Raw genomic sequence first — 25084 nt, forward strand, 5'->3', positions numbered from 1 at the left:
AAGTAGAATCAAAGCGGCACTGATCAGAGCTTGGCAACCCATTGAACAAACAGCAGGTCTATGCAAAACAGAATAATGAAAACTGGGTATGTTCAAAAATTTGGAAAGAAATTATTTCTTTTCCCTCAAATTTTTACTTTTATTATGCCCTGTCAGACCCAGAACACAAGATCCTAATATTTTGAAACCAATGAAAGAATGGAAACATAAAATCATAAAATATTCAATGGCATAACCATTTATTTTATATGCCTATGCACATAAATGCAATTTTTTAATTTAGTTTGTATTTTTTTTTTTTTTTTTTTGCCATAGTGGGGGCTTAAACCCGGGGTATTCCACCACTGAGCGACTTCCCCAGACCTTTATATTTCTCATTTAGTGAGACAGGGTCTCACTAAGTTACTGAAGCTGACCTCAAATTTGTGATGCTCCTGCCTCAGCCTCCCAAGTAGCTGGGATTCCAGTCATGCACCACCATTCCCGACAGTCATAGTATTTGGTTATATTTTGTCAATCTTTATCTCAGCATACAAAATAACACTTCACACTTATAAACAGTCTTATTTTTTTCCAAATTCATCATAAAATTATTTTTTTAAATCTTCTACACCCCCCCCCCCAAAAAAAATAGGTATTGTGCCTGATTTTGATCTGGGACCACGAAGTTTCTTTGCAAGGCCAGGCTGTAATCGTGACTACAAAAGAATTCATTCAATCTTTGTTTAGTTTTATTCACCAATTTTTTATTTTCTTATTTTTTAAATTTGATCTCAAAACATAGTCTTCATTCCAAACCCAAGAAAACTTTTGCCAGTGGTGAAAGTGAGACCAGAGGAAGTGGACGAGAGGATGCTGGGCTGTGGAAGGTGGTTTTCCACATGTCATCCTCTGGGGACCTGGCTTCCACATGCTTCTTGGAAAGCAAATGAGTATTAGAGTGTCTCACAGTGCTAATTAAATTGGAAAAGAAAAGTTGAAGAAATTGGAATAGCTTGACAGCTGCCCTGCACATCAAGTGTCAGTGCCAGTTAGCAGATGTCACTGATCAGCTGCTTTCAGCATGTTTTCATAAATCTATCAGCAAAATGGCAGGAAGTTTTGCATAGTTTAAGACTCAAGAAAAATGAATTCCTCTAAACAATGGATCTTCAATAATTTGTCCTTCTTTGGGTATTAGTTTCTTTGACAGTGATTATTAATTTCCATAGATCCCTGATTATTACCAGTAGCAGCTACAAAAGTATATCATGAACCTAATAGGTGCAAGAATCTATGATGAATTTAATGAGAAATGATGTAGGCAACAATTTTACTCTCATGGATCTTAAAATCTAAGGGTATCAATATAGTAGCAGACAAAAATATAAGGTGATATGTGCTAAATGCACACAAAATAAAAAAGCAAAAATAATGACTGCAGTTATTAAAAGTTGGACTCGGATGGTAGATACACAATTTTACAATTTCCTTAATAATCAGCATATATTTGAGGACTTAGTATAATATTTCAACATTCTCTCTAAAACTGAAGAGTTGCTCCTGTGGGAGTCATTAATTGTTGTTAATTGAAGAATCTTTATTGCCCTCAAGTAAAAGGAGTCAATTTTGATTGAAGTGTTTGATCTGGAAAGTAAATGATCTTGTAGGTTAAATCTGAAGTCCACTTATTCTAGGAATTTTCATAGTACTTTGCTAATAAAATAATGTAACAGCAAGGTATTTTATTTTCTATACATTCATGTAATTATTTCAGAAATTTTTCAAGACAGTCAGAAATTGTTATTTTAGTAATTAGGAAACTGAACTTCTAGACTAAGATTATAAGATTGAGGCTGAGTACCAGAGTCCAGGTTCTCTCTCTCTGACCACTGCCACTATCATATTACTATAGTTTAAAATTCTAAGACCACAAAGCATTTTTACTGGAAAATGAATTCTAGCACCTTGTGGATCATGACCTAGACAAGGCCAGGTTTATGGATAATTGTAAATTTGAGGCACCTTGTTTTTGGCAATCCAAATTCCTATTCCTATTCCTTCCTTCTAGCCCTTGATCTTCAACTGTAGTAAATCTCTGATGCCACCTGTCTCCTCTGTCTAAATGGAAGGCTCTTTTATTGCTCCATCTTTCTTGGAAAAGACAAAGTAGAAGATGAGATACACAGCTTGAAGAAATTTCCTTGATATTATCATTGTGTGTCTTTGTTCAGGATCCCTCTGGTCTAGAGTTAAAGGCTAAGTTTAGGCTACAACAACAAATTATATTTATCCTTCACTGCTTTATGAAAAAAAAAAAAGGTACCTTTTTGGGAAACCTTTCAGACATGCAAAACAAGAGTTGACCTATCTTCCTCTATACTGCAGTAGCATCCTGGGTTTATCTTCATTGCAAAACATATGTTACACACTATTACAATATTTTATTGCCTTTCCCCTCACTGAATGTGGTTTTTTAATATTTATTTTTTAGTTATAGGTTGACACAATATCTTTATTTTTTATTTTATATGGTGTTGAGGATCAAACCCAGTGTCTCACATATGCTAGGCAAGCAGTTTACCTCTGAGCCACAACCCCAGCCCTGAATGTGTTTTAGGAAAAAGAATTTATCACATTTACCTTTGTCTTGAGCACTGATTATAATGCCTGGTACATTGTGGGTGCACAGTAAATAATTGTCAATTAATAAAATCAAGGAAATAATAGAATGTTCAAATAGGTAATTTAGTTTCCCAAAATGTCTTGTTAGTATTAAATCAAAATAATAGTTCATGTATTTATAAAATCCATGTGCATTCTTATTCCTGAGAGATATACTTAAGGATTTACTCTTAAATATATAACAGAAGTAAACAGAAACTGGAAATTCGCAAAGGGATTTTTTTTGTCAATGATACATAGCTCCTAAATGAAAGAGTAAGTGTAACACTGAACTCTTATCCTAATCATTTAGGATTGTATCTATGACTACTAAGGAAGATTAATTAATTATAGGGTAGATCTAGCTGTGCTTTAGAGCTGTTACTTTAAGATACTTTAGTATAGCCTGGGGTGGTGGTTCACACCTATAGTCCCAGGGAATAGGGAGGCTGAGGCAAGAAGATCACAAATTTAAGGCCAGCCTCAGCAATTTAATGAGGCCCTGAGTAAGCTCAGCTCAGTGGCAAAGCATCCCTGAGTTAAATCCCTGTTACCAAAATAAAAATAAATAAAACAAAATAAATAAGAAGATACTTCAGCCGGGCGTGGTGGCGGATACCTGTAATCCCAGAGACTAGGGAGGCTGAGGCAAGAGAATCTAAAGTCTAAAGCCAGACTTAGCAAATTATCAAGGTGCTAAGCGACTCAGTGAGACCCTGTCTCTAAATAAAATACAAAATAGGGCTGAGGATGTGGCTCAGTGATTGAGTGCCCCTGAATTCAATACCTGGTACCCCCCCAAAAAAAACTATATATATACTTCAGCACAGAATAAGTCAGATGCATATATTAAATTATCTGTAGGATAACTTTTATAATTTCAACTTAAGTTAAAAATAATAGGAGAGGAAACTGTGAAACAAGTAGGTAGTGGGGTGTATATTTCTGAGATTTATTTTAGCTTTCCCACTAAGACCCATGTCTCTTCTCCCCTTCCACAAGTAATTAGAAGTCATTTTCAAATCAACTAAAACCTATTGTAAAAAAAAAACCAGTTGATTAAATAATCAATAACAATAAATGGATCATTAATTGAAGCCTTTTCTTTCTTTGCAAGTTCAACAAATCCCAAGCTTGGAAAACATTTTACAGTGTTCAGAGACAGCCTAGTGGTTAAAGAGATAGGAAACTCATAATTTATAGCAAAGAAAATGTACACATTTTATGTTAAAATTGTTTTACATTATGTAATTTCTTTACAAATGAATAATTGTTTTCCAGGAGTCTTGTGAGTAAAAGACATACATTATTGTCCCCATTTCCCATCTATTTAAGCTTATTTTGATATGTGTCAGTCATCATTTTAGCAGAACTACCTAGGAACCAACAGGAAAAAGAGGTGTTTGTTGGGCTATGAAAAATTATAAGAATCTAGTTAAGTTTGTAGACATACTATCAGAGAAAACTGAAGACCAGGATATCGGCTAAAATTGTGGAATGGGGAGTTTCACTACATATGAATTTATAGTATCATGAAAATACCCACTTTCTGCATCAGCCAGGGTTTGATCTGTCAAATCATGCTCATGTGGGCATGTAAAGTAAGAGTCATTTTCTAAGGATTTGACTATACTCAGTTTTGAGTACTGATGCAATGCTATTTTCTTTATCTATAAATCTGAAATAAAGAGCAGGTAGCCTGGATGGTCTCATGGGTAGTGAAGCAGGGGATGTGCAGTGCAAACATGAGAACAAAGACATGAACCAGGGCCCATAGGCTGTCACTACTTGTAAGTCTTAAAATTCAATAATATGGGAAGCTAGCAGAAAATCTGGTTCCCTTTATCACGGACCCACACATACACTTGATTCAAGAAAAGCTAAAGGGGAATCAGTGGAGAACAAAGTAGCTACAGACCCAACTACTGTCCCACCCACATGAGCAAAATAGCTCACCTATCAGTAAGGGACAGTATGAGAGAGCTACAACAGTTTCTGGATTCGTTGCCCTTGCCATCCAAAGTTAATATTTCAGCTTTACTTTTTACCTTCCAAGTCTCAAAGTGTTACCTAAAACACATAGAATCTCAGAATTGTGCTGGGAAGAGAAAAATCTAAAAAATTTAGTTCTAGTTTTCTTAATTAAATATCAATACAAATCTATTGCCATCTATGTGTTTGTTTCTGTGTGTGTGTGCGCATGCAAAATTCATACAAAATTTATGAAAACATCATATGAGCAAATATTTAAAACTAATAAAAACAATAACACAATGAAAGAGTTTTCTTTCTATTGACTATTTAACAGACTTTGATATTATGATAAAACTTGAGCTTATGTAAAATTTAGAGTCTAGTAATGTATTTAACAGTTAGATTTAAGGAAGTGTTGTGCTGAACCTGAAGGGGAAAAACAACCTGTAAGGTAAGATTTGAGGCTGTTTTAAATTAATGAAACAAAGACAATGACAATTTCCTCAAGCAAATGATCCAACTTCTAGCTTCCTCTACTTTAGTTTGAATACAAATGACACATTTTTTTAAAACAATTGCTTTTTAAAAAATACCTTTGTTTATTTAGTTTATTTTAATATGGTGCTGGGGATTAAACCCAGTACCTCATGCGTGCTAGGCAAGTGCTCTACCACTGAGCCACAACTCCAGCCCTATAAATGGCATTTATTGAAGAGACATTTATATCACTGTGAAAATATTATGTCATCAAAGTAATGTTTGCACTACAATGATATGGGGAGCTAGCAGAATATCTGGTCATTTTCTAGGGGTTTGACTATACTCAGTTTTGACTATACCCAGATTATAAAGTAATGGAAACAATGAAAATCCATGGATTGATGAGAATGAACAAACAAAAAGTAAATATAAACTGGACTTCCAGCAGCCAAGCCATCCAAGTAAATATTGACTGAATAAGAGCAGTATTATTAGGCCTGCTACTACTACTACCCCATTATGAAAATAAACACTTTTAAAAATAGACCTATCCAGCAGATTAAAAGAGTCTCTCCCATACCAAATTTTTAAAACATTTATATTAATAAAATAATTTTGGATTTTATGGAAATGTTCCCCACACATTAAATTGATTTATTTGTTCTTCTAAGTTTATTTGATTTCTTCTGTAAAAGTATCTAGAACTAATGTTTTTTTTTGTTTTTTGTTTTTTTTTTTAATAAGTATGACTATTTAGGGTTTCTATTTCTTCTTGTTCTATTTTGGTGAATTGTATTTTTCTACAAATGTTTCTATTGGCCTGTCTTCAAATTTGTGGCAAATATTTATGCCAAGTTTCATCATTATCTTTTAAATTTTTGCCCCATTTGTAATTCTGTACTATTTTACTTCACTTTTTTTTTATTAAAAAAAGATTGTTTCATTAATCTCATCATTGGTTTTTATGTATTGCTAGTTGCATAATAATCAAATTTTAACTGTCTTAATTGTGTTTCCTAATTTTATTTTATTTTTTAAAATTTTCCCCGAATTTTAATTCCCTCTTACATAATATTTTCCTTATTGCTCTTTTTTTGGCTATAGTTCTTAAATTAAATGCTTAGCTAATTTGTTGTTGGCTTTCTGTAGCACTAATGAAAGAATTTTAAATTTAAATGTTCCACCTAGTAAAGTCTTAAATTTCATTATACCAGTTATTTAGTATATTTAACCTCTTGGATTTTACCATCTTTCTTTTTAAAATTATGATTTATTATTTAACTCACAAATTATTTTTTCTTTCTTTCTTTCTTTCTTTCGTTCTCTTCTTTTCTTTTCTTTTCTTTTCCATTACCAGGGATTAAATTCAGGGGTACTTTACCATTGACCCCCATACCCAGCCCTTTTTAATATATTTTATTTTGAGACAGAGTCATGATGAGTTGCTTGGGGATTCACTGAGTTGCTGAGATTGGCTTTGCACTTGCATTCCTCCTGCTTCAGCTTCCCAGACCACTGGGATTACAAGCATATGCCATGGTGCCTGGCCCCTCAAAAATGATTTCCAATTTCTTTTTAATTCAAAAGTATTGAGATTTTTAATTATAGTTTTGCAATGTATATTTCCTATACATTTTGTGTCATGGTAAGAACAATGCTGGTCTGTACATGTTTTAGTCAGTTTTTTTCTTTGCTATGACCAAATGACCAGATGAGAACAATTTTAGGGGCAGAATTGTGTGACAGAGGAAAGCTGCTCAGACTTGGCACCAGGAAGCAGAGAGAGAAAATTCTCCTTACCCTGGACAAAATATAAACCCTAAGGACACTCAATCAACCTACTTCCTCCAGCCACATCCTACGGGGTCTACATTACTATCTAGTCAATCTCTATCACTGGAATAATGCACTGATCAGGTTAAAGTTCTGATAACCCAATCATTTCTTCTCTAAACTCTCATGCATTTTCTCACACATAAGTTTTAGGGGACACCTAATATCAAAGCCATAACAAAATATAAATATATTTTTGACATTTGAAGAGACAATTTATCTCTTATGTTAATTGTCAAAATATCCAATATGTACACAACACAAATTTGTCAGGAGATACTTCTGTTTATGTCTATTGATAACTGATAATTGTAATTCTTTAAAATATTGGTATCTTTGCTTTGCTGGAGTCAGGGGCTTATTGACAGTTCAGTTATTAAGGAAGATGCTGAAATGTTCCACAGTGATGTTGGATTTGCTCAGAATTTCCCCTGCCCTGGAAAGCAATCATTCTTATCATGTAGACAGTTTTCAGCAGCACTTCTTCTGCTGTTGGTCATAGGATAGGAATTTTTGTCTTTGATGCTTCCCTTATGCTTCCTCACATTATGTACTAAGCAGCAAATAATTAACTCTCTTGCTTGTGCAACAGCTTGTTGGCTGAGTGATTCTATTCCTCCTTCGAATCCAATGTTTGCCGCAAACCTTCTAAGTCCAGTGTCTTAGCCCTTAGCAGCATTAGTATTATCACCTTTTTTGTACCACAGGTTAAGCATTTATCTTTCATGAACTACTATATTCCTTATAGGTAAGTTTACCCAAATATCATGTGTGATCAGCAGCTTTTTCACTTCTGTGACCAAAAGACCTAACAAGAAGTGTTAGAGGAAGAAAATTTTTATTTGGGGCTCATAGGTTCAAAGGTTTCAGTCAATAGGTGGCTGGCTCCATTGCTCTGGGATTAAGTTAAAGTAGAACATCATGAAAGAAGAGTGTGGCAAGAGCAAAACAGCTCAGGACATGACAATAAAGAAGTGGAGAAAGCTTTCATTCATCAGGGACAAAATATATATCACAAAGACCCATCCCAGTGAACTACCTCCTCCAGCCACATCCTTCTTGCCAACAGTTAAAATCCAGTTAATCCTTATCAGGGGATTAATGCAATAATCAGGTTCTAGCTCACATAATCTAATCCTCTCACCTCTAAACTTTCTTACATTATTTTACACATAAGCTTTTTTTCTATTCCTCATATCTAAACTTTCATACCATGTGATACATTACTGAAGCAAAGTGGATGTTTTTTGTGAAGTGGATGCATCTTTTGTACCTCAAGCTTATCCAGATGTTTCTAGATGTTTCTTGAACAAATACAAGCCTCAGAATAACAGGGAAGAGTCTCTTTATTAATAGTATTATATAATTCATAAAATCACATCGAAGTGTTTCAAAACAATATTTGCTACCACAAGAACACTAAAATATGTTCACAAAGACCAAGAGTAATTTTCTCTAACCTTAATAATAACTGAGAAATGAGCATCAATATTTTCTGCTGTTGTTGCTGTTGTTTGAGGAAATTGGTCTCAGATTTATTAGGTGAAATGACAAAATTATTAAGAATTCATGTTACAATTCTGGTCTCTTAGGTCTTTTTACACCAAAAATCACAACCTACTTTAAAATAATCATTCTTGGATTTGTCACATACCATGTGTAATGTCTTTTTATCCTTAATGTATTATTAAATCCTCAAGAAATTTTGGTAAATTCAAGTGCTACCATAAAAATTTCATAGTCAACTCTAAACCCTCAGCAAAGAGAACAAGATGAGACAGAGTGAACAATTTTTAGTAGATGGGAAGGAACACTTAGTTGACAATATCCTCTTGGAACATTAGATATAGGGTCTCCTACCACATTTATTATTGACCAATTAAGTCTACAATGATCCAAATGATTTGATGTACTGACCTCTTTAGTAAAAATGCTATTTCATAGTGTGCAAGATTTTGACTAAGACTTTTCTGAAAAAAATTATCCAAAATCATCAGATTTTTTTCTGTGTACATTCAGGTCACATGACTTGATTTTTTGTCTTTATTGTTTAGAATATTTACTGTTTAAGAGGGTTGGGAAGGTTATTTCAGGAAAAGAATGCCTTTGCCTCAAATCATGAGTGCTTTTTCAGAGGTTTTTATAAAGGACCTCTGACCTGGAGGTGCATTGACTGGGGGAAGCATGGCTAGATATTTTTCCTTATATTTAGCAAATATTAAATAACCTACTTTGTGTTAAATAATATGCATGACCCTGAGGAAACAATAGTTGAAACAGGAATAAGGCAGTATTCATAATCTCAGTATGTACAAAAGACAAAGAAATTTTGACAGGTATATAGAATTCAAGTTTACAGTTGTCTTGTGATTGAAGTAAATGGGAAAAGAGATGTCTGTGGTTCCTTCCCTATGCTCAGAGGGCCTAGGATGTCTTCCAAGAGGAAGTGCCACCTCACCTAAGCATCTTGTTATGATTTGCATATATGATGTCCCCCCCAAAGCTCCTGTGTTAATGAAGGAGGTGGAATGATTAGATAATTAGAGCCATATCACAGTCAATGAATTAATCCATTTGATGGATTAACATTTTGAAAGGATAACTGGGTGGGAACTGTAAGTAGTAGAGCATAGCTGGAGAAGGTAGTCACTGGGGGTGTGGCTTAAGCATTATATATTTTGTCTCTGACTCTCTGTTTCCTGAATGCTATGAACTGAGCAGTTTTTCTCTGTTGTGCCCTTCCACAATGACATTCTGCCTCACCTCCAATTCAGGGCAATGAAGTTGCCCAATCATGAACCAACAACTCTCAAATCATAAGCTCAAAGTAAAATTTTCCTCCTCTAAATTGTCCTTGTCAGGTATTTGGGTCACAGCTACAAAAAACTCATTTATACACTCACGGACAGGGACGCAGAAAGGAGAGCAGTGTAGGAAGAGCAACAAATATTGAAATTAAAGACATTAAGTAAGTTTGGGAAAACTGAAAGTAGCTAGTATGGCTGAGATGTAACCAGAGAGGAACTTTAGGTCAGACCAATACACAAAACAAGGAGCAGATAAATAAAGGAAAGCATTAGAAAAAAAATCTCTCTTGAAAAAAGCAGTGCAATACTTACTGCAACGTAATATTATATACCATTTGAACTTTATTTCTTTTGAGTCTTCTGTTACCTGGTATCTCCCAAGAGTCTCCTATTAAAATGCAAATGAAGTTGGAAGGTGTATTAATCACAAGTCCCTTTATAAGCTAAAAACTTGGTGGATTTTAGAATAGCTGAGGAATATTGGTGGAAAATTGCCAAAGGAAACTTCACCCATTCTACAATTTTGCTGCAGGCCACCTCCACTTATAATTATAATGCCCCCCTCCTTCTCCCTGGGAGGAATTATATTAATGCTTCAGTGCCAAGACCTTAAGGCAGGGGCTTCCAGGCTGGCTGGAAGCAAACAGAAGAGAAAATGTCATGAGCACATCCTCAATAGGTTTCCACCAATTTCTGCAGACTCTGAGATGTGATTCCAAAGTTTTCTGCAAAAGCATCCAACTCTGGTCTTCTGAGATTCACCCATCACCAGTCTTTAATCCTTTCAAATGTCTGAAAATGATAATCATATCCCTCTTCCCTTGAGCTGTGAAGATTGCATTGTACTTGGTTCTTCATAAATCAATCCTTCTTGACACACAGGCAATGCCTATGCAGCAGACAGATTTACAATTGCATTGTTAATTTAAGACAAGTTCAGTGTGTTTCCACTTTTACATTACTTCAAAAAAAAAAAAAAAAGAAGAAAAGTAAGAAAAATCTAAATGGAAAGGCAGGAAGAAGTGTGTCATATTTAACTAGAAAGTCATTGACTCTGAATATCTATATTGGTCATTCTGCTTTACCTTTTAGCCTCAGAGGTATGACAAGAAACCCTAGAGGTGGGATGTGCAGTGAGTTCAACACACACGGGGTGCACAGTCTTCTTTATTCTATGGTTTTCAGTGGCTTCCCCAGCAACATGTATATGAGCTTAAAGACAGGCAATATTTTCGGAAAAGAAGGAAGGTTTAATACAGCTTAGCCAAACTGTGAAAGGGAGTGGGTGGAGATGAAATATTGAGAACAAATGTTCAGTGGGTGGATGTTGCAAATGTCTTTCAGAGAGTACCATGAGGACACCAGGAACACATGCCCTTGCTTTTTACTTCCTTCTCTATCCTCTCCCTTCCTTCATTTTCTTCCTCCTCTCCTTCTGTAGAGTCCTCTCTCCTCTCTCTCTCTCTCCTGACATCTGATATGAATTAGATGAAGACAGTTTGTGGGGTATTGTTACTAATATTCTCATTTATATGTGATTTGGCCAAGGCTGAATTCAGACTCTAGATTTCTTGTTTTTCTGAGACTGAATTTATATACCCAAATAATCAAAGCAAAACTGACTAATAAAAGAGAAATTTATGATATGCAATTCATTTATATGAAATACACAACTTTGTGGTAAAGATTGCTAAGTCTTACTCTATTTAACAAGATCTAATATTTTATTTTGAGAAAATAAAATAATTCTAGTGTCAGTTTTAATCTATGCAAACAATATAATTATGAAATTCATATTATTTTTTATTCTCCCTTATTCTTTTTTTTCCCCCAAATCCTTTGTTTGCCACACTAGATATATGCCTTTGGCTGTGGATTTGATGAAATGAACCAGATAATTGCCAAATTTTTACTGTATTATGTGCCCAGGTAGACAGTCTAATTGGACCATGTAATGAAATGTTTAAATATATCCATACATTTTGCACAAAATGTAACCCCAAACCAATCCTCTTCCTAGAACTTGGCCACTAGGGTATTTAAGGATGCACAACTGCAGCTGATACAGAAGTTCTTTCCCAGATGTTCAATTTGACCTGGGGCAGCTCAATCAAAGTTTGTAAGGTTTCCAACATTCCTAGTGGGAATTTTCAGAAAAGGAGGCATATGGATTATTCTGGCAAGTGGAATATGCAGACAGAAATTTGTACCCTATGATTCCGAAACTAGAAATCTCCCCAAGAACATGTCAAATAATAGCATTATTTGTAACAATAATATCAATAAGTAATGAGAGGAGCAGTGTTAGTGATTTTCAAGGAAATGAATCAACAATCTATAAACAATGGGAGGGAGGGAAGTGGGGCGACCTGCTGAGAGCCAAAGAGAGACACAGAAGAGAAAAGCAACACACAAAAAAGGGTAAAATCCACAAGTAGGACAACTATATGGTGCCTAAGTCATGTCCAACGCTTTTGACTCTATCAACTCCAATATCATAGTTACATATTGCAAAATTATCATGTGTTCAAAAGTGTCCTGGTGCACTCTGGGAGAAAATTGAGTTATAGGTTTTCAGTTTTAAAATTAAATATTATTTTTTGACAACCAACTAGGCATTTAAATTTTAGCATCTTTTTATTCATCTGCCAAAAAATAAGAAGCATTGAACTTTCATATCTATTGATTTCATGGACAAGAGTTATACACTTGTGTGTGTATATACATATATATGTGTATATATATATATATATATGTGAGTGTGTGTGTGTGTGTACATACACACACATACACATGCATATAGAAACCACACACACATAAACACATGAAAAAATTAAAAGATGTATAATATACATATACACATAAATATATATATACACACACTCATACATACACATATCCATATATACATCTCAATGCTATTCCAGATGGTCACCCAACTAAGCTGAAACTTAAGGTGTATATAAGTATTACATTATAAATAAAAACAAAGAAAATGCTCACAGTATGAGGATATAACTTTGTCACATTGTAGGTATTGCAGTTGTTCTGAGAAAGGAGAACACAGTTGTGACTGGGACTCATTGCAGGATGTTTTCCTATGTGTGAAAATTGACCTGGGCCTAGTAGATCTCGTTAGCTAGAGAGGAGGGCAGAGAGTATCTTCCCAAATTTCAAAGCAGGAAATCATGAATCACTGGTGCCAGAAGAATTCCATGTAGAGCTGGACCACGGAGACATTTTTGTGAAAAAGAAAGACTAGTACAATGGGATATCTGAAGCACAATTTCAGAAATTAAAAAGATATATTTGGAATGTTTAGAATTGTCCATTTCTCCATTTCATTTCCCTGGGGTGTAACTACTGGATTCTTGAATTCTTAAAGTCTCTCCTTATCTGACAGAGATAATGAGGCAGGAGGATCATGAGTTGTGTTGCTCACCACAGAGTCAGCCTTTACCTGCCTCACCTCTGTGGGAATAACATGGCCGTGAGGGTTCCCCTGAAATAGGCACGCAGCCATGGAGACAGATGTGCTATAACTGGAACAGACCCTGTTTTTTGACCTGCTCCATTTCCTATCTGGACCGGTTCATCCCTCCTTAGGCAACCTGGTGGCCCCCAGCTCTCTGGGCAAGACCCTGTTTCTTTTTTCCTCCTTCTCCCCTCAAGGCAGGCCATGCCAAATCATGATTTTCAGGTACTGCTGCAGGGCGGAGGAGGATGGTTACCTTAGGAGTTAGGAAGAGGAAGAACTAGAGAATGAGTGGAGAATGTGCTTGTACCAACTATGGCTAAGATCTGAGAATGAAAATCTATCCTCAGGCCTGACTTTATCACAGAGTATAGACAACATAAAAAAAAAAAAAAGTGTTGGAATAAAAAGGTGGGAAGTGAAACAATGAGCAAGACAAAGAATGAAAAAGTCAGCAAAAGGAAACAAACAAACAGACAGACTTCCAGAACATGTGCCTTATATTAAGTTAAAAGATTAGGCATTTATTTCTTAGGAGATAAACACATGGTCAGGAGGAAAATGAAATCTTTTCAAGTTTCTTCTAAGAACATGTTGGGTGAAATATATGTAATTTACATAATTTCCCAGGAGTATAGGATCTCCATTTTCTTAATTGGAATTGGAATAACATATTCCTTATTTGTTCTTGACCTTCCCAATCAGTAGTGCATGATTCCTTAGCTGAACCCTCTCTGTCTAATGCTTCTTAAATTTTGGTGTTTTATGAACCTGAAATGCAGAGTTTACAAAGAAAGAACCATTTCATCCACACCAATAAAATACTAGCCTTTAAAAAATATCCCTTTGGCTCTTCATTTATTAATTCTTATATTTCTGGTAATATATCATTCTTTATCTACAAGTTTCATAATGTTTATCTATGTTCTTCAACTTTGAGCTTCTCCTTGTCATGAGTCATTTGTTGAAGGATAAATGTATCAATGGGCTAACAACTACAAATATAAATGAATAAGTGTTTCCACCCAAGTGATACAGAGAAATCCTTTAAGGATATATTTGAAAGAGCTCATAATCTCAACATCTCAGAATTGGTTTGGAGGGTGGGCAGGGGTATTGGGGATATAACCCAGGGGCACTCTATCACAGAGTTACATTCCCAGCATTCCCAACTCTTTCTTTTTGTGACAGGTTTTGCTAAATTCCTGGGTCTGGTCTGAAAGTTACAATCCTCCTGCCTTAGCCTCCAGAGTTTCTGGGATTACGGGTGCATATGACAATACCAGGTCAGAGTTGCTTTTGTAAAAAAATTGTTCTCTCTGTATCAATCTCTTCTCCCACTTTTAAACTTAGTGTTCCAACTAAAAATGAGAATGGCATTCTCATGTCATTCTCTTAGAGACCACCATCATCTCTTGTCAAGATACCTAATGTTGGTCTCTGACAAGGCAAATAGGTTGTTTTTTAAAATAATTCTTTTCTTCCACATCACATTTTTCCCTCACCCCCATTGGAACATTCAATTAATCTCCATAGTTTGGAATGAAATCAAAAACACTTCTTATGCTTTATATCAGTTTTTTAATTGACTGATAGCAATCCATTAAGAAACCATTTTGTAATATTAAAAATAGACAGAATGAAAAGAATATAAAACACCAGAAAACTATCATCCATATTTAGAGTGATTATAACTTCAGGAAGTTGTGTGTGTTTGTGTGTGCACACCTGTGTGCATGAGCCTGAGTTTTCAGTGTGACAATGAAGTATTTACTACAGATCACAGCTTAACATATTACAAGCTGTGGCTTTTGAAGATCTGCTATTCTTCCTATTAGTTGAAATTAATTTCCTGCTTTTCTTTGTCTCCTGTTTGCCACACTTACCTTTCTTTGTTGTTGAGACATTTCATTTTTTCTTTCATGGACTTTGTATATTATCCCTGTGAAGTGCTTTCATCTCTTGGTTTACCTAAGGAATCTAATTCATAGATTAAACAAAACTTATTCAGAGAACATTTCTTGACCTGTAAATTATATAAATTCTTTCTTTTATATGTCATTCTAACACCCTGGGCATTTTTTCTTAATCCATTTAATTCATCATGATCCATTATTTATTCAACAATACCATGCAGTTATTGTGAACATGTCATGAGCATCAAAGTTTATTTATCTGCTTTTAGTATAAAGGCAAACCCTAACCCTAACCCTTTGTCTTATTGAGTGGTTTACATACAGGATAATCAACAAAAATTTAGGAAATCACTAAGTATGGATTAATCTCTTCCATTTTATCAAAATAGTCATTTCTAGCAGTGTATGTTCTTTCTATTCAAGAATTCTATTTTGTATTTTAAGTTTAATCATACATGTATCTATTCTCTAAATTTTTTTGGGAGGGGTCAGGTAAATACATGGCATAATATCATTCACATTTGGTTTTTCCTTTTAGACACAACCCTAAGACTTAGGCTGAAACACTTTTATTTCATGAATCTATCCATGCAAATATCTATTCATCCACACAAACAACTATTCATTGCATATAAATATAGTTGAGTTGGCATACTTCTCTAACATACTACCCAAAACCATTGGTTAAAAAAAAGGGGAAATTTGATTATTTTTATTCACATAATAATAGACCAAGGCTACGGTTTTGGAATGTGCATGGGTCTGCTCCAGACCAAGGAGGATTCCAGTGACTTCAGCATGGAGCCTCCACATTCTCTGTCCTCATTGGCATGTCTATTATCACAGAGGGTAAGACACAGGAAGTTGAAAGCCAGTCATTTCAAGCAAATGAAGTGAAAGCATCCCAGATCCAATCTGCTCCTATACCCTTGATGTTACTTTCATCCCATGAACAAATCTAACTTGAAGGTAACATGGTAGTCCTCAGGGAGAGCTACCACATTGTAGCTTTACCTGCACTGCACTGGAAGAAGGAGAAGAGTCATTGCTAATGGACAATAAGCAGTTTCCACCACATCTACTTGATGAGAAAGGAGCCTTGCAAAATGTAAAAAAAAAAAAAAAAAAAAAAAAAAAAGTGAAAACTGAATCCTTTTTGTTTCAAAAAATTTTTTAAAGTTGTTAATAAGCATTATTTGTTTGTTTGTTTATTTATTTATATGTGGTGCTGAGAATCAAACCCAGTGCCTCACACATGCCAGGTGAGTGCACTACCGCTGAGCCCCAGCCCCAGCTCATGAATCCTCTTATTAGATTATTTAACCAGAATAGGAGAGGACAGAATAGTAGAGGAATAGCTTGACACTGTACAAACACTTTGTAAGTGGAATCTTGAAATCTCAATTGTTCAAAACTTTACAGAAAAGAGTAAGACCCCTGGTTGGGGAACTGAAAAGTTTTAGGACCTTAATGAGAGGTTAACTGAGTTTTGAAGGATGAATGGGGCTTTGGAAGGTGAAACTAATTTTGAGAAATTTATCTTTTACTCAAACACTCTGTTGTTCATTCATTCTCCTTCCTAAACTCAAATTTCTTACTCACTCTGAAATGTAAAATCACATATACAAGCTACATGAGTATATCAAGATTTTTTAAAAGAAAATGATTGTTTATTTATTATTAATGATCAGTATCTCATATTTTAAGTTTTGTGGGAAATTCTTTTTTTTTTCCTCCATAGTACTGGATGAATTGAAAGCACTGTTTTGGGACTCTAACATTTTTAAAAGTAATATAGTAGGAGATTTTAGGTTCATCCTGAGGAGCTGACTTCATCCATGTGGACTTACTGGATCAATGGAGTTGAATAAGTTGCACAGTGAGATGAGTCAAATATTGCTTTTTCAGACCTTGAGCCCACAGATATTAGTCAAAATCAGAAGGAACTTAGAAAGCCACAAGGGAAAGCTGTTGTTCATTATGACCAGGTCAGAAACAAGACCATCACCTCACTTTGCATCTAAGGTGACCAAGAGAAAGCCTACTTTGACATGTATTTGCACAGGATCAAGCATATTTTACTGTTCATAGTACTGGACATGGAAAGCTCACATGCAGACTGTTGGATAGCTAACAGATATTGAAAAGTGAAATCAATGGGGACTAACACATTGCCTATCATGGAAAAAGAAAAAATGATTGTTTTCTATGTTTTTCTATTACTTCAATCAACTACATGCTTATTTTCCTACAGAAAACTTGAAAGTCATCTTTTTGACTTGCCATGGAGATTTTGACAATAGATGTGACCAATGGATTGTCTAAACATACCTTAACTTTCAGGACTCGGACATGTTACCTGGGGTGGTTGAGCTTTCACCAGTCTCTATGTGCCTATCTGTACCCCATGCAACTGAATCCTTCACAGGTACAATGGTTCCTGATTTTTACCAGTTCTAAAAATGACCATAGTAGGTAAAAATAAAATACCTGGTTCCTCACCCTAAGGAACCCAGTCTACTCAACAAGAAAGGGTGAGCCTTAGCCACCAGTCCCTATTCCTATGCTCTCCCTAAGTTACTTTCACCTTCCAAAGCCCCATTCATCCTTCAAAACTCAGCTAACCTCTCATCAAGGTCCTAAAACTCTTCAGTACCCCAACCAGGAGTTTTACTCCTTTCTGTTACCTCTCAAAACATCTCATACTTTTAGAGATTTTTGATAGTTTTTTATAAACAATTCCATATGACTTTTTGATTTTTTGTGATCTTTGTTTAGTCCTTGCTACTTTCTTACTTCCAAAAAAAATATAATATAATACACATATGCCATCTATGGATGCATTTCTTGTTCAATCTCCTGTGAGTAACAGTTTATTCTATTGTTAGCACACTTGCAAATCTGTATTTTATTACATTATCTGATTAAATTAAAGCAAACCAAATTGATATTTGTTGGGATGCTGGTTAAGGTTTGTAGGGATCAAAAGAAAATGCAAGAGAGAGAAAATAAGTCAGGAATATGGCATCTTAAACTGCAGAAAAGTTTTATTTCTATGTCATGTAAAATATAAAGGTATATTTCAGAAGTGAAGGTCTAAAAGGAGTGCTGCCACACTTTCTCTAGGTTTTCTACATGTGGAAATTTTTCCATCCTCACCACTTGTGAAAAGCTGGTAGGAAAAGGAATCAGAAGGCCACACAATTTTTTTCTGGGCAAACTCTGGTCCTGGATACAGTCAGTTCCCATCCTCTTATTGGCCAGAATGTGGTCACATGATTAAAAGTGGCAGCACAGGATGGAGGGCGTGTTTTTAGTTGGATTCCCATGTGCCCAGCAACAGTTCTGTTACAGTAAATTAAGTGGAGAATGCATATTAGGCTACAACCAGCCATCTGCCACACATTCTTTTAGTGCTTAGAAATACCTACCATCCAGGTTTTAACTATGGCGATTAGTATATATAGTAATAAAGTCAGTTTATTAAGATTTAAGTGCTTTGTGATTCACTACCTCTCTGAACTGGGATCAGAGGTTTCTGCCAACAAGGGAAGTTTCTTTAAGGCATAGCTCTATAAGTGATCAGCTCTCTCCAGATGCAGTGATGAGAGGAGAGAATCAAGCTCTAAATTACCAATCATTTTTTCCCCATATGCCACATCTAAATACACTTATTTGAAATTGCTAATAATTTAATAATTTAAATGCCAATAATTGACATTTAAAAATTGCCAATAATATTCATAAAAATTTCTACCCATTTGCCCCAATATAGTTTTCATTATAATTCAATATTTCCTTTTACTTTCAAAAGCTTCATGTGGTATTTTACATGTATCTCCATGCTGAAGAGTCAATCTGCAATAATCTGTATGCATTTTTAAGTCTCCAGTTTCCCTGATGATTTCTGATACAGTGAAGAATAAATAAAGTTGCTTTATTTGCAATTGATATATATTAAATGTTTTGTGCTATTATAAAAAGAAAAAAGTTACATTTTACTTTAGCTTTCTTAATGCCACTGACTAATGTATAAGTTTTTAAAAACTGTTTAAAAACATGCTATGGTAATTGAGCAGAATACAGCAAAACATTTCTTTTAAATCTTAGCTTATTTGCTATGCCATATGAGAAATTAAAGTAAAAAATATTACACATTAAGATGACCTTTAAGGAATACATTCTTTGTTAGGAAAACAGAATCCACTTTTATTAAACTATTAACATGAAAACATAGCACACAATTAACAGTCAAATGTTGCAGACAGCAGTGCTTATTGTTATTAATAGAAGAGAAACTCCTATAAAGCCAACTCTGTCCTGTTATCCTCTCCCTTCATATGGTGCTTGTACTTAGTTGTAAACCCTAAATGTTTTCTACTCTGAATTGGAGAACTAAAATAGTTGACCCTAAATTAAATGGAGTTGAAAGAGAAGTACCAAGCATTTTATTTGTATTTCAAATATTAAAAAGAGAAAATAGATAGATAGTAAGTGCTAGATCAAATGAACTGATTCAGATGACTTTTTGAAAATTTCTTTTGTGGCTAGGTTCTACCGTTCTGCCTATGCATTCAGAACTGCTAACTTTTCTGAGAGGTAATCTTTGGTTCAGATTAAGAAGTGAAGGTTTTTTCCATATGTTGGATACTGTGAATAATAGTGCTTTGAACATTAGAAAGCAGAGAACTCTCTTTTGGGGATCCTAATGTTAATTCTTTCTATATATAGTATAACCAGAAGTAGGATTGCTGAAAATTTTGTTATATAAATATAGCGTGATATTATTCCATCCTAAATAAAGGAATAATCCTGCTATTTGTGATGACAAGGATGGATCTGAAGGGCATAATGTTAAGTTGAATAAGCCAGAAACAGAAAGACAGCTACAGTATAGTCTATCTTTTATATGCAATCAAAAATAGCCAAATTTAAAAAAGCAGTTAGTAGAATTATAGTTTCCAGGCATTTGGGGAAGGGGAAATAGGAGGTGTGGTAATGGATACAGAATTTGAGGTATGCAAGATAAATAAATTATGGAGAATTACTTATGACATAGTGCTTGTAGTTAATAATACCGTATTGTGGGCTTTACATTTAGTAGGAAGGTAGATATCTTGTTAATTGTTTCTACATCACACATTAATGACAATACTACTACTACTACTACTACTAATAATAATAATAATAATATGGAAGAGAAAGAAATTTTTGGAGGTGGATGATAAATACAATCATGGTGACATGATTTCATAGGGATATACTTATCTTCAAACTCACTGAGATGCATACATTAAATATATATAACTTTTTTACATATCAATCATTCATTTAAAAAAAAAAGCTAAAAGAAAGGACATAAGGACAAGACAGAGTCATCCCTTACCCAAATGCACACTAGCTCATATTAGGATTTGTGTGTTCCCTTGAGTATTCTAAAACTTCCAAGTGGTAGAAGATTCTGTAGGTGAGCAGAAAGAAGGTGCTAAATTTTGGGGTAAAAAGAGTTTGATCTACTTGGCCTCTGAGTGCAGTGTCAGTAGAACACATTAACTTTTCCCAGTGCACTCAATTGCCCTGTCCTTCCCAACTGCATCACTATGCTGAAAAATGTGATTTTCATAGAAATGTTCAATTTTGCAGCTTAGAGATGTTGTAAAGGGGAAAAATATCATTTTTACACTTAAACTGCTCCTTAAATTGCTCACTTTAGAAAGTTAAAATTGGCCCTGAATATAATGACACTTGACCAACATGTGTTGGAATAATTTTTAACCCTTTCATCTTTAGTTTGCTCTGCTATCCTTGGATTTTTTACCTCTCAGCAAACATCCAAACAAGAATGACATGAATCCCTCCAAATTTCTAGCTTTTCTTGCTTTCCTTAAAAAAAAATTATAGATAGCTGCATAGTAAGAAATGTTCATATTTTAGTTTTTGACTCTATTGTGTTACTGGAAGGTGAATTTGACACTTAATTGTATACATCAGGAGACTGGAAATTTAAAAATTTAATTGCTGTATAATATTTGTAGCTATTTTTGCAATGCACTGTGATATTTTGATACATGTATTACAATGTATGAGAAATAAACCAGAGGTAATTAGCATATCCATCATTGCCGTATATTTCAAAATGCTGTGAAAGACAGCCTGTTTTTAAACTGGGTGTCCTTTCTCACCCTCCCTAACACACCCACACTCCCTCACACATATACCAATGAGTCTTGACTTCATTTTCATTCTCAGTGTGCTGGTTTACCAGCCCCCTGTGAAAGATCCTCCCTCCCCTTCCTGTGGTTTGAAGACTAGGATAAAGCATTAAGGCTTTAGTCATACATATTTAAAAGTGAAGTTGCAAGAGACTTCACATCAGAAGATAAGGCTGTATATTTATTTATCTCTCCCTTTTTTTTTTTAAAATCATTGAGAGGTTTCTGAAGTTCTCTTTGACAACTTATCTATCATGGTTCCTCCATTGAATATTCTAGCACTTCTAACACAGTGCCTATTTAATCTTCTGATGTAAACAAAAGTTTAGGTTTTCTTTTTTTTACATCACCTTCACCATCTGACAGAAATTTGAGCCTGAATGTGCATTTATCTTTGAAATACAACTATTGAAAGTAATACAAAATACCCCCAACAATCAAAATACTCATACCATGAATGATTGTTTTTTTCCTTATGCTCTCTTTCTTGCTCTTTCTTTTAATCAAAATCAACTTGGAAATATTTATTTAATGGTACTCTAAATAATTCCATTATATGGCACTGTGGGGACAAAAGGAGGAGTTACCTCTTAGTAAAAATCCCATTTCCACATGGGATTTACTATGTCCTTGCACAGATTAGTGACCCTTGCCTTTTCATATCTGCCATATTAATATTATTTATATTTTTAAATTATTTTACTTGATAAAATCCTATCAACTCTCTATCATCTTCATCTCCATTCTCATCAATAGATACTTATTCAGTGTTGACCACTCACAATACAATATTTTGTATAAGAATGGAAAGAAATATTAGATGCTCTCTGACCCTGTCTGTAAGTAGTTTGCAATGTAATACTAAAGTAATGTATCTTACGATATAATTTAAAGCCAAAAAAAATTTTTTTTAAAGATTATTTAGTTGAAGTCTCCAAACTTTCTATCAGGAAACTCTCCTGGTAAAAGCAGGGGATTTGAAATAGATTCTTTGGTCTTCCTGAGCCAGATATGACTTTTACCTTAATTTTAAGATGAAGCTATTGGTTCACTCACCACACTAAGCACCAAGACTGGTGGACATACTGAATCTGATTTTGTAAAAAAAAGATATGACAGACAGTATTTTATTTAATGTGTGCTCAGGTTTGATTTTGCTAAATTCTATAACTCTAACCTCATTTTCACAGAAGAGACAAAAAATAAATACTACAGGCTAAGTAAATTAGAGTTATGCAAACCTAGCTGTGTATCAAGATGGCTTTATATATATATGCCTTACTTTTCAAGATAGTAGCATGGACTCTGGGGAGTTAGCCTTGGAACTGAACTTTTGAAAGCACCCTGGACAATCCCATGCATTACCTGCCTTGGAAATTCTGCTCTAGGGTTTATCCATAGTTATTACAAGAAGTTATATGTAGAGCTAAGGAGTTTGTCTCACATTGAGAGCTAGTGTGTTAGGGTGAAGTGAAACATGAATCTGAATATTTATTCAGTTTTATAATTTATAACAAATATGGTAGTTATTGATATTGCTCTCCCTCTGGGAACAGAATGGGAATGCATTTCTTGGCCTCATGTTTTTGTGTTGGGTCAAATGACAAGTTCTTGTGGGGAAAGGAGAAAGTGAAATTGCAAATCATTTTTCTGGCATATGTGTGTGCCTGAGGGGTGTTATTTAGAGTAGATTGACCCTTTATTTCACCTAGAATGGTAATAAACATTCAGATACATTAAAAAAAATAGACATAGAAACTTATTTGAAAGTGGAGAACTACAGTGTTCTGCAAGATCAAGGAATTGTGACTGATTTTGGAAAAAAGTAGTCAGGAATCAAAGAAGATGTATTCCATAACACAGGGAGCAGGGGAGCGAGTGAAAGAATACAGATGTGAGGAACAGAAGCAGGTGGGTGGTGGAAAGGCTACACATGGGGAAAAGACAAGAAAAGACAAGAAGAATTAAGAAAAGCTAAACTGCAGAAATAAGAATGGCAACCCAATGGTCTGGGTAAAGGAGATTAATATTTAGCTTTAATTTTATATATATATATATATATATGGTTAAGGCACATAACCTTCAGTAAACCTGCCTTAACCACCTACATGTGTGTTTGTAAGCGTGCTTGTGTTTGACAGCTATGTGTTAGAAACTTCAGCCTAAAGATATGAGGTCTGAAAGCTTGGAAATAGTCCTAAAGACTATTTTGCAGACAAAAACTGCAAAATGGAAGGAGACAAAATTATCCATTTAGCCCATTCATCTCCCCTGTAAACTACTGGCCATTGTCTGTAGATCCACTTCTTTTCTGGCCATATTACTGAATGCAAAACAAATTTCTCAAGATATTCTTACAGCTGTTAATGTTTTTTAGAGAGCGAGAGAGAATTTTTTAATATTTATTTTTTAGTTTTCAGTGGACACAACATCTTTGTTTGTATGGGGAGCTGAGGATCGAACCTGGCCCGCACGCATGCCAGACGAGCGCACTACCGCTTGAGCCACATCCCCAGCCCTGTTAATTTTTTTGTTACTCCTTCAAAGGCATTTTCTTACTGAGAAATTTATAAACTAAAAAATATTACAGCATGTGAACATTTAAGGTTGCTATTTTGTTATCACAGAAACTGTAAATGGTATCAGCAGATTGATACTATGTGTTGAAAAACAGAATACAAAAGTACCTTGCAAAATTATGTTAGCAAATGGACTATTGTAAGGGTCAACACTGAAATCTTAAAAGCGGGATAGAAGGGCTTCTTGGTGTGTCTCTGAGGCATCTTGAGGTTTCTCGTGGACAAAACTCTCAAGGATGTCTGAACCTGTGAACTAGGCATTTCATCAACAATTTATGTATGAAATAACAACGATTGAAGTAAGGAGTAAGAAATCTGTCCAAATCGCAAGTCCATAGTTAGGCAGTTGTGAGCCTAGATTTAATCCATGAGAGATTCTGAAGATCAGTGTTTACTCTGCCTTAATCCTTGGCAATTTTAGTTATTGTTTAGTCAGCTTTTTCATTGACTATGAACAAAAAGACCTGACAAGAACAATTAGAGGAAGTAAAGTTGGTTTGTTTTTGTTTTTTGCCTCATGGTTTCAGAGATCTCAGGCCACACATAGTCAGCTCCATTTCTTGGTGCCTGAAGTGATGCAGAACACAATGGCCGAAGTGTGACAGAGGAAATCAGCTAGGAATATGGAACCAAGAAACAGAGAAGGAGACCTCCATTCATCAAAACCAAAATATAGAACCCAAAGGCAAGTTCCCAATGACCCACCACCTCCAGCCACAACCTACCTGCTTAAAGTTACCACCCAGTTAATCCGTATCACAGATTAATGCACTGATTAAGTCAAGGTTCTTGTAACCCAATGTTTCAAATCTAAACTTTCTTGAATAGTCTCACATATGAGGTTTTGGGGGACACCTTGTATTTAAACCATAACATAGATTTCACACTATGAGGCAGATCTAGAAACCTAGGTGGAATTTTAAAAAGAGGATTCTTTTATTAATTTTGTTTTAATGTAAGACCATAGAATGGTCAAATAAGTTGGTTCAGAAGTAGTTCCTTCTGCCACATTAAAATAATTCAAGGGAAGAGAAATGATAGTCAGCCTGGGATACTATAGAAAGGACTCCTTCTCTTGTTTGAGGTTGGATTAGATGTCAGCTAAAATCCTTTCTAAATCCTCAATTCTATATTTCTAGGGTCCTAAATGTTGTGCACCATAGTG

This window comes from Callospermophilus lateralis, chromosome 17, assembly GCF_048772815.1.
Source record: "Callospermophilus lateralis isolate mCalLat2 chromosome 17, mCalLat2.hap1, whole genome shotgun sequence".
Taxonomy (NCBI): Eukaryota; Metazoa; Chordata; class Mammalia; order Rodentia; family Sciuridae; genus Callospermophilus; species Callospermophilus lateralis.